General features: G+C 33.2%; 1 non-coding gene and 1 pseudogene across 1 annotated transcript; one reads left to right on the top strand and one right to left on the bottom strand.

The window, feature by feature from the left end:
• Nucleotides 1-374: 374 nt before the first annotated feature.
• Nucleotides 375-1,706, bottom strand: LOC115231887 (annotated as a pseudogene).
• Nucleotides 1,707-2,387: 681 nt separating this feature from the next.
• Nucleotides 2,388-2,460, top strand: Trnak-uuu. The gene has a single exon. It is a non-coding gene; the product is annotated as a tRNA-Lys (tRNA).
• Nucleotides 2,461-10,565: the final 8,105 nt, after the last annotated feature.

Here is a 10,565-nt window from a genome sequence, read left to right as displayed (position 1 = left end):
AAAAATAGTTAAATACTAATAAAAAAACAGCATTCATCATTTTCTTTATTTTCATACAATAACATAAGAGGTGAGCTAGGAATTGATAGTAATGACTTGGAACGTATTAAGAAGTAAGTTTGCGCAAAATTTTGATATCTACTTTATTGTCGTCTTTTTTTAAGGTTAAGAATATATTTTCTACTTAAAAAATTAATCATATTTTAATTCTGCATGAAATATCATTTAGAGATATTATTTGATCGTAGATCGGTAAAACATAATTATATAAAGTGTATTTGGTCTGAAGAGTTATACAATGAATTGCCATGAGTTACAAGGCTACGGTTCTTGTATTATCATTTTGTGATTAAAACCAAATAATAATTCATCGATAATTTTTATTTAATTAGAAAGAAAGTAAAGTGCCTGTCCAATTAGTAATATTAAAGGAAAGACATGAATTAGAAGCATTTTCTATGGACGATTCCGGGTCCTTGTTCACTGTATTCTTGTCCAGTAATCCACATCTGCTGAAATGTGATAGAGAAGCCAAAATGGATCCTCCAATCCAGACCGAGTATTTCCTTTCTGGGGGTGCTACAATCTTAATTTTCATGCTCGAAGGAGCAAGCTGAGTCAATTCTTTTTGCATTCTGTCAGCAATTCCTGGATTGTTATTAAAGAAGATTAAATACCATTATACATGCTTGTTCCTCCAGACATGACTGTGTTTCCATAAAGATCTTTTCTAATGTCCAAATCACACCTCATTATCGAGTTGTAAGTCAGTTCGTGGACTCCAGCAGACTCATTTCCAATAAAGCTAGGCTGAAACATCACTTCAGGACATCGGAAACGTTCATTTCCAATTGTAATGATCTGAATTGGTTATCAGGATGTGACTGACTTGTCCATCTGGCAATTCGTAGTTTCTTTCAAGGGACGATGAACTACTGGCAGTTCTCATTTCTTGTTCATAATCCAATGCAACATAGCAAAGTCTTTCTTTTATGTCTCTTACGATTTCTCTCTCTGCTGTGGTAGTAAAAGAATATCCTCGTTCAGTCAAAATCTAAACTATAAACAAAAAAATCACTTTCATCAAATAATCTGTTAAATCACGCCCTGCCAAGTCAAGTCGAACAATCGCATGGGGGAGAGCGTAACCCTCGTAGATGGGGACAGTGTGGGTAACACCGTCTCCGGTATCTAAGACGATCCCCGTGGTCCGTCCTGATGCGTACAAAGACAGTACGGCTTGGATGGCAACGTACATTGCAGGAGAGTTGAATGTTTCGAACATGATTTGAGTCATTTTTTCCCGATTTGCCTATTACTTAAATTTACTACTAGCCACCTTTGGATTGAGAGGAGCCTCAGTTAGAAGTACTGGATGTTCCTCGGGGGCAACTCTTAGCTCGTTGTAGAAAGTATGATGCCATATTTTTTCCATATCATCCCAATTCGTTACAGTTCCGTGCTCAATTGGGTATTTGAGAGTTAATATTCCTCTCTTGCTTTGAGCCTCATCTCCAACATAACTGTCCTTCTGACCCATTCCAACCATAACTCCCTAAAAGTAAAGAATCCTTTATCTAAACTTGGTGACGAGGGCGTCCTACAATCGAAGGAAAAACTGCCCGAGGGGCGTCATCTCCAGCAAAGCCTGCCTTGCACATTCCAGATCCATTATCAATTACTAGTGATGCTACTTCACCGCTCATTTCAGTATCACAAAATAAGAATTATATTTGACATAAAATTCATCACTATTTATATTGTACGAATTGATTTCCAAATTTAGAACTTAGAATGTAATCCAACAGGATTTATTAATCAGATTTATTACAGATTAGTATTTCTGTTAAATATACACAACCATTTATTTTACTTGTACTATTAAAAATCGTAAAAAATAATATCATTTACCCTTTTAATGATTGTGTTCAAAAATTTTTATTATAAGAACTTATTTCTCTATTTATTAAGGAAATGCTGTTTTTTGAAAATATTGAAGATAAAAATCGGATTATTATTTGTTATTAACAATGAATATATTGATGTCAAAACTTTAGAATGAAAATATGAAATTCAGAAATCCAATTTGTAAAAACAGTACGTAATTTGTGCTTGACAAATATTTTTTTTAATGTTTATTTTCAAGTGCACTCTGGAGTAATGAAGGATCTTGATTATTCAATTTCTCTCGACAAAGTGGAAACTTATTTGACGTCTCAGGCGTTGCAATATTTTGTGTGACCATCTACGAAAAAACCCTTGAACTGGAAATTAGGCTTACCTATGCAGAATTGTATTGTGTATCTAAAAAATTGTAGCATAAGCGAATTGAACCCAGTTTGAATGTCGAAAACTCAAGACCGAGTATCGAAGAAATCTTTATAAACGCCTTGTTAGCTCAGTCGGTAGAGCATCGGGCTTTTAACCCGAGGGTCGTGGGTTCGAGTCCCGCACAAGGCTCTATTTATTTAGGACCCAATTTAGATACTCACTATATTCATTTTCAATTTTTAATTATTTGGATATGTAAACTAAGAAAAGAACTTTGTATACTACATAACACTTTTGCTATAATAGGGAAATTTGTTTTTGAATTAAAAAAAGCACGAAAAGACTTAAAAGACAAATCCATAAATATCTAAAAAGAACAAAGGAAAAAAATGAAAGAGGGAATATGCTAAATCAGATTGTCGAAATTTCAACTGTAAAGTTCTCCGAATAGAGTAATCAATGCATTATAAAAATCCGCTTACATCCTGATAATAGCATTTTGATACAATAGAAAATTCGAGACATAATACAACATTTGACAATATTTTTCGTTATCTAATTAGCTCCCAGTACGTTGAAAGTTCAATCTCTTGTTGTAGAAATAATATTTCTGCCACTTAGAAAAATACTGCTTTTCTATTATCCTTAGAAAGGGCGAAATTAAATTCTTAAAAAAGCAACACGAGCCTCTCCAAATAATCTGATTTTAGTTATCTGATTAGCCCATACACAGATCTGATAATAACTAACATTCAGAACAATAGCTCTTAATATGTCTTTTTCTGTTGTCACTCGAGTAATATTTCGCTTCAAATATAGTATGGGGTGTATCTTGGTATTTATATTGTTTTTTATTAATTAAGTTTTGTCGTTGAATATAAAACACCAAACTTTCTTTTTGCACAAAGGTGAATTCTTATTTCTATTTATACAGAAAAGTGCACAAAGGTTTGTCCTTCTCGAAACATGTTTCATATATCTGTGGAAAATCCCAGAAAAAACTCAATGTGCTCCGAGCTATTGCGGGGACTTCATTTGGGCAGGATAAGGAAAGTCTAACAACTGTATACAAGCAGTTTATTAGAACAACTATGAACTACGCCATCCCTGCTTGGGGTTCCTGCTTATCTAATACAAACCTTGAAAAACTTCAGAGAACTCAAAACTCAGCATTACGAATTATTACCGGCTGTCTAAAAACGACACCTACCGACCACCTACATTGGGAATCGAAAATCCTTCCAATCAGTGACCATTTTGAAATGCTCGGGCTGCAATTTCTTGACAAATGCCGAACCCTAAATCACCCTGGCTACTTCCTCTGGCACTCCACTAACAACAGGAGAATAGTTCCGACCCTCGCGGACAAAGTCCGCAAGCTTATACGATCCCCTCCGGACATTAACCAGAAGGGAATTCACGACCTGGTGGCTACGAGGGCAATCAGATGTCTTGGAATAAACAAGCTTCTGGGACGCCTTCCGCCGCCAATTAATAAGATCGAATCCTCCCTCTCAAGAGAAGCCCGAGTGAACTTGGCTCGTCTCCGCTGTGGCCACCATACTGGCCTACACGATTATCGCATAAAAATCGGTCTTGGTGAAATAACCCCTTCCTATTCCCTCAACGACCTTTTCTCCTGTCCAGGCCCGCCTTCTACTTCCTCGGACACCGGATCACGATCGGGGATCTTTGGGAGCGTCCGACATTGGCCCTAACGTTCTTGTTAGCACCGGCTTCCTTCAATTGAAGGGGCCGGGGGTAAATAAATAAATAAATAAATAAATAAATACAGAAAAGTAGTGCAATTGCCATTTTTTAAATAGAAGTATTCACTCTTCTTGAATTTTATAAACAAAACATGGTGCATGTTGTAGTAACTACACGCTAGTTCTTTTTACTTGAACCCTTACGTAACTTGTAATTGTTATCAAGATAAACACGTGCAGAATACGCTATAAAAAACTTTTTCATAATTGAAAAGCAAATCAGTTAAAACCAAAGCAGCCAGAGAGGATTAATTAATATTTCTTTGGTCTAAGCATAGATAGGAAAAAGTTTAGCTAAAACGATAATTGAAAGTAACAGGAATTCGAAATAAAAAGAATTGATCCAAAGGGAAATATCTAACTCAGGAAATTCAATCCATTCTTTTATCAATTGTTAGTCTGAAAACTAAATTTAAAAATTAATATAAATAATTTTTAATCAATTATTTCATGAGATGGGATAGATTAGTTATACATTCTTATTTGAAAATAATCAAATAGGAGGGATAAAAGGGAACAGGGATTTGAAGTGCAGCCGATTTTTCACTCAAAGAATCAGTAATTAAATTGTTTATTGAACATAAATAATTAATTAAAAAGTAATATAAATTATTAAATATAAATCGCGTGGTGAGTTATTAAAAAAATTTTTTTAACATATGGATAGCCTTACACCGGGACGTGAAATAAAAGAAAAAATAGTACTAACTGTATTAACTTTTTATAACATTACAGGGTTCTGGTATTTTATGGAAATATATTAAAGAATCTAATAAATATGAAAAACTTGGAAATGTAGACTTTTTTCTTGTTGATTACATTGAACCTTTTTCTTCTTATTCTACATTTTGTATTTTATTTATATTCATTTTTTAGTTTGTCATGATTCGGTCACATCAAAACTATATGTCAACACTAGTCTGTGGTACTCTATGATGATCCGTAAACTAGGAGCTGCAAGAATACACTTTTCGGCTTATCATAATAATGAATTTGGGATATTTATTTTGACGGTTTATAAACTTTTATAATTTTATTTATAGATAAATGAAGGACTAAGAGAATGTCTCTTATCTTTGATGGTTACTAGAATTAACCGATTGTTAGCAATTGCCTGATTAAAATCAGAATTTCAATATTTTTAAAGTTTTTTCAATTTTTTATTAAAAAATGTTAAAATATCAATTAATTTTTTTCCACAACGAATTATTCTTCAGCGATTAGATAACTGAACTTCTTTACTATTAAATGACTCAATAATAAAAAATGAATTCATTGAGTACAAAAAAATATATCCAAAGTCTAGAATCTTTTAATACTTATTGGATTTTTCTACAAAACCTTATTTTTTGCCTATTTTCATATTTATTAAATTTTTACTGTCTGAAAATTCAATGCTATCCCGAATAATAGCCCGACATATTTGTTCATGACAAATCGAGCAACGCAATTACACTTATCGAAATTGGGGGCATTTCACAAAATTGTTTCAAGCAGATCGAAGTGGAAACGTTCCACAGATACGACTTGCTGGAAAATGAACTGGGAGCGATCCACCGGGAGAAAGTAAAGATTGTCCCTATCGTTATGATCTGGGACGGAATTGTAACAAATTACTAAAATGAAAACAAAAACGAATCAATTTATGATAATTAGACAATGCAGTTATTTTGAACTGCCGGCGCATAAGATGGCCTGGCAGTTCCCTCGGACGATCGCCAACGAGACTCTTTGGAAAAGATGACGAGTCTCGTTGGGATCCTTGTTTCGTCTGGCAATCTTCGACCCCAGCCGACGAAGGAAAGAAAGCGATTCTGGGCCGATGACCCCGGATGTCTCCACGGCTACTGGCGCAAAAAATGTGGTTTCTGGCCAGGTACGAGTATTTTCTTGTTTTTTGTGACCTCCGCATGTCTTGCCGCTGAGCCGGGCTCAGCAACTGAAGAGATCAGGTTATGCGGGGAGAATGTGTCGGAGCATGTCGCGTCCCAGATGAGGCATTTCCCGTGATCGAAGGGAAATGTTGGCATGCCATCTGGGCGCTTTCCATCTCCGCGACCCAACCCGACTGGTTCCAGCACATTAGGGAATCCCGCAGATGCCAGGGCGCGGCTCACCATATATTCTATCACAGCGGTGTCAAACTAATTTTGTTTCAAGGCCGCATTTTAAAATAATTTCCGTTTGAGGAACGCATTTATAATATTGTTACGGTAGGCCTCGGAATTTAAAAGATTTTTTATCAGAGAAATATTATTTTAAAGAAAAACCAAAAATAAGGAAATCTAAATATGTAATCAGGATCTTTTAATCTTGTTTGGAGCTACCTCCGGATGATTAATACCTTTTTCCGATAAAATTTTTGATATGTCAGCTCAATTATTCATTTATTCCCGAATTTAATTAAAGCCGATAAATTTTTATCTCTGGGTCGCGTTCTATGGACTGTTTTTGTTGATTTCACAAATGAAAAAAGTTGTTCACAAACATATCGGAGAAATCTTTTTAGAAAATGCAAATTATCTGGACAAATAATTTTGACTGTTTTCACGAGACATTGCTTGATGAAGTCAACATCCCATTCATTGCAAGCATTCTGGTGATTTCATAAATTGCAGTAACTGATGCAGCACTTCGATAAATTTTAGTATTTTACTTTTTTACCCATAAAATATGAAGTATTTGGACTTTTAATTATTTTTTTGAAAAATTCAAAAGATTCTGATTTAGAAAATAATTTTAAACCTTTAAAATTAGCGATAATTGACAAAGAAAAAACATTTTTTTTTAATTTTTAGCGTTATTTAAGGGTCAATAAGTGTTGGCACGATGCCTTATTAATATTTTTTGCATGCCCTTTTGCAACAATTACTGCTTCTAATCTTCTTTTGTATGTATTTATTAATTTAAAACATTCTTCTTTTAAAATTTTATTCCACTCCTCACGGCAGAATGCTTTTAACTCCACTATATTTCTAGGTCTTCGGTTTCCTACCTTTATTTTCAACGTTTTCCATAAATTTTCAATTGGGTTTAAGTCAGGAGATTGACTAGGCCATTTCAGAACATTTATTCCATTATTATTAAGTCATTCAGTAGTTATTTTAGCTTTATTTTGGGATTGTTGTCGTGTTGAAACGTCCAATTACTTCTTAGCTTTAATTTATTGATGGACGGAACTAAACAATTTTCCAAAATTTCGACGTACATCTTGGCATTCAATATTCCATCTATGAAAAATAGTTCACCCACTCCTTGAGACGAAAAACACGCCCATAACACTAAGCTGCCTCCTCCGTGCTTAACTGTGGGTATGGTACATTTTTGTCATATTCTTGATTTTTTTTCCTGAGGCCAAAAAGTTCAATTTTGGTTTCATCTGACCATAATATGTTCATTATATATTCTAAATCTTTATTTAAAAAATTCTGAGCGAATTTTAGTCGCGCTGATATAAGACTTTCTTAGTAGAGGAATATGTCGTGCCCTCCTTTTATGAATTCCTTGTTTGCGCAATGTACTACAGTGGGCGCAAAAAAAATCCGGTTTTCTAATTTCTCTATTTTTTTATATTGTGCGATATAATATTTTTTTTTAATCTTAAATTTTAGTGAAAAGTAACTCTTATTTTTTTATTTTGATTATTTTCATTATTTTTTTCAAGAGATATTTCCAATTTAAATTTACAATGCGCAAAAAAAACCCGGTTTTTTAAAAAATGTCAAATTAATATTTAATATGCCGTCCTTTAGCCATAAAACATCGTACACCCTTCTCGGCATGCTGTTTATGAGTTTCTGTATTAGATCTTTCGGCATATTTTCCCAAATTTCGATAATTTTATCTTTCAGCTCATGCATATTTTTTGGAGGATTTTCGTACAATTTACTTTTAATATATGCCCAAAGATGTTCTATTGGATTTAAATCTGGCGATTGCGGTGCCCAATCCAATAGTTTGACGCTTCTTTCGGCAAAGAAATCTTTCGTGATCTTTGATGTGTGTGGAGGAGCCATGTCTTGTTGGAATATGAATTCATTCAAGCACATTTTCGCAGCGGACTCCCACAGATTATTTGATAATATGTTCACATAAGTTGCTGAGTTCATAGTTCCATTTATAAATACTAGATTGCCTACTCCATAATACCCGAAACATCCCCACACCATTATTTTCCCCCTCCAAATTTAACAGTTGGAGATAAGTGCGATTTTTCTAGACGTGTGTTGTTTTTCCTATAACAAAATTCCTTTTTTTTGTGATTAAAAATTTCGAAACAGCATTCATCACTAAAAATAGTTGATTTCCATGACGTCATATTCAGTGCGATAAATTTTTTTGACAAGGAATATCGTTTTTCGATATTAATTTTAGACAGATACGGTTTTTTTTGACACACACGTGAATATATTCCTTTTGTTTCAGATAATTCCCAATTGTTCGTTTTGAGACGATTTTTCCTGTCAAAGAATGAAGATCCTTTGACAGGCAACGGGAAGATTTTTTCGGATTGTCAGAAACAAGCGTCAATAAAGTATTTATATCATCATTATTTAATGTCCTAGGTCTTCCAGAACCGGACAGTCTCTGTTTGTTCCATATTTTTTGTATTTACGTATGTAATCTCCCACTGTTGATCTGGGAATTTCTACTTCTTCTGAAATTTGTTTATATGTCCAATTAAGGAAATAAAGTTGAATAATTTGTCCTTTCACAATTTCTGAATACACGACATCCAACAACAACAAAAATGACAACAATTTCAAATTTTTGAGAATAAAAGACTCAATAATTAAAAAAACCGAGTTTTTTTTGCGCATTTTAAAATTAAATTCAAGATATCTCTATGAAAAAATAAAAAAATACTTAAAATTAAAAACATACTCGATTTACATTTCAAAATGATACTAAATTAAAAAAAAATAATATAAAATTTATATTGAAAAATTCGAAAAATAAGAAAACCGGATTTTTTTTGCGCCCACTGTAGTTATCGTAGATAAACCAACTTTGATTCTCACGGTCTCTAAATCATCTACCAGCTTGCTTCTAATAATTCTGAGATCATTTGCCACACTCCTTTTTATCATTGAAAGAGAACGGCTCGATATCTTTTTAGGTGCACCAGACCTCGATTTATTGCAAACATTTCCTCGTTCTTTCCAACGGACTATTATATTCCTTACTACACTTTTCGGAATATTGAATTGTCTGGAAATCTGGTTGTAACTTTTTTTTGGTGGGACTTGACGATCATCTGTTTTAGCTCAAAAGAATATTCCTTCCGATTTCCATAAAGTAGTGCTAAAAACGGCTGTTTTCGTAATATCAATATTGATAATGCGTTATTAAGTAACAACAAAGCTTTTGTGAAGAAAAACTTAAAAGAAATAATCTTACAGAATGACATTCTCTTATCATATGCACTTAAACTAAAACTGTAGATATAAAAGTGCCAACACTTTTTGATTCTTCAATAACGCTAAAAATTAAAAAAAGTTGTTTTTTCTTTGTCAATTATCAATATTTTAAGGATTTAAAATTATTTTCTAAATCAGAATCTTTTGAATTTTTCAAAAAAAATAATTAAAAGTCAAAATACTTCATATTTTATGGGTAAAAACGTAAAATACTAAAATTTATTAAGTGGTGCCATGACTTTTTGGGCCCACTGTAATTATTTTATTCTTACTAATAGGTTATTCAACCCCAGATCTAAATGCTCTTGGTTATGTGCACCTTACAGTTAATCACAAGTTTATTATAATTCATTTATAAATTTGCAGACGAAATTTTGTAGACCCGAAGACCGGTGCACATACCCAGACTGTTGAGAGGTTCGTGTAGCAAAAATTATATACAAAAATATAGAATGTGGGGGAACGCAAAATGGCGCAATAAGAGACAAAGAGGAACCGCACGCCACTATATGGGTGAATACTTTGCAGGTATTAAATATTCAGATTTAATTTGTAGAATTTTTATGGAGAAGGCAAGTGAGCCATTTGGACAACGCATTCGACAAATTGTTAGACGCAATCGTGCAATTCTTAAATTCACCGATCTTTAAATTCGCCTTTTGTTAAAAAATTTCAGTTTTAATGGAAATTTGCTAATTCTAAAATTTGTCACAATTTTTCAAAATTTTTAAATAAAAAATTTGATGCATTTTTAAAAAGTATGGATCAACCAAAAAATTGAAATTTTGCACTAGAATTTTATTCCAGATTAACTCTTAATTGAAGACTCTTGTTGTCTCTTTCAAATAGTTTATTTACATTGTCTTATTTTTTATGATCTATATAAATACCTTAAAAATCTCAGACTTGAGAAGATATATGTAAAAAAGTCAGATTTACTCTGATAAGCTGTTGAAAAAGAACCAGTTCAGCCTCAGTCACTAAATTAGTTAGAGAACAGCAAACTATCTGACGCTACAGGACGAGACTTACTCAAGATGTAGCGTTTCACTCCTTATTGTTATCTTATGCCGAGAGGATCAATGTAACCTGGAAGCAACTTCCA

This window comes from Octopus sinensis, unplaced genomic scaffold (assembly GCF_006345805.1).
Source record: "Octopus sinensis unplaced genomic scaffold, ASM634580v1 Contig18953, whole genome shotgun sequence".
In the NCBI taxonomy this organism is placed as follows: domain Eukaryota; kingdom Metazoa; phylum Mollusca; class Cephalopoda; order Octopoda; family Octopodidae; genus Octopus; species Octopus sinensis.
Note: the sequence above shows the minus strand (reverse complement) of the source record. Positions and strands in the feature narration are given on the sequence as shown.